Raw genomic sequence first — 1,438 nt, 5'->3', positions numbered from 1 at the left:
ATTCCATTTCATTTTTGACAACTTTCAATTTTTCTAGATTCGTACTACATATGTTATGATTATTAGTAGACAAACTGTTTCTTCTCATTTTGAGTATTTCCTCATCAACAAATGAAGCTCCTGAAAGCTTTACTCTATTTGCACCATCAAGGTCAACTCTACTATAAGGAGACTGCTCTTACTCAGTCGTATTTTGAATGCCTTCCAATCTGAGGGGCTCATTTTCAGGTACTATATCTGATATTATTCTGGAGCTATTTGTTATGATTCAATATTAAATACTTTGGTGCTATCTGACAGTGTTTCAAAGAAACTCTTGGCCTCTGTCTCAGGAGTTTGCCTCCAAAACTCCAGTCAGTTCTCTTCCCAAGTCCTTTTTCTGTCTCCCAGCCCACTGTGACCACAGTTTCTGTGTTGCCCCTTTCTTGGTAGAATGCCTGAGTCCTTCCTGGGTTGCCTGTAGGCCATAAATTGTATAATTCATTTTTGTCACTCCTTCAGGTGTCACTGTTCAAATTCTTCTTCATTCAATGTCTGAAAGAGATGTTTCATATGTGCTTTTTGGTTTTCTAATAATTTATGACAGTTGGGAAATTTATATGAGACCAAAAGTCTTTCATTGCAGTGTTAATGGTTTTTCTGTACCTTATTGATAAAATTTCAAATTTTCATGAAAGTTAAAAGGAGAATATTGAGGGAAATATTGTAAAATATGACAGCATGACTGTTGTGCTCCCAGTTCTTCTCTGACCCTAATCCCAACTTGATTCGTGTGGAGTATTTTGTTGAATTTCATCCCAAGGCTTTCGATAACTCATGGTATTGTTGCTCGATGCTGTCAACTTGGTTTTTGGACTCATAACAGAACCATGCAGAGATCTAAAGATGCAGTTGGTTAAGTGCTGGGCTGCTAACTGCAAAGTAAGCACAACTTGATCAAGATGAAAATAAAGACTTTCAGTAAATGCTTTAAAACATATGTAATTTTGCATCATCAGGAAGATCAAAACAAAACAAAATGTTTGTAGGTAAATATGGATGCATATGGAGTCCTGGTGTGATGCTGTAGGATAAGCACTGGACCACAAGTCTGTTTGAATCTAAAGGTTTGTGGTTCAAACTCACCAGCTGGTCCTTGGAAATCCTATACAGGGTCACTATGAGTTGGAACCGACTCAGTGGCACTTAACAACAGAAACAACATGGATACATATATGTGTATAGGAAGGCATATGTGAATAAACACTCATGCATGTGTAAGTGTGTATATAGACATAAGTGTATACGCATTTGTATGTGCTGTACATTTATGAATCCTCATATATAATAAACCATATATAGGACACAATTACAGATGCTTCCTAAACAGCTTGTAGGATTGGTTACTGCAGTAAAAGGTTAGAAATCATAAACTATCACATAATTCACAATAAAACAT

The sequence above is a fragment of the Chrysochloris asiatica genome, unplaced genomic scaffold, assembly GCF_000296735.1.
Source record: "Chrysochloris asiatica unplaced genomic scaffold, ChrAsi1.0 scaffold00082, whole genome shotgun sequence".
Lineage (NCBI taxonomy): Eukaryota > Metazoa > Chordata > Mammalia > Afrosoricida > Chrysochloridae > Chrysochloris > Chrysochloris asiatica.
This window is presented reverse-complemented; position numbering follows the sequence as displayed.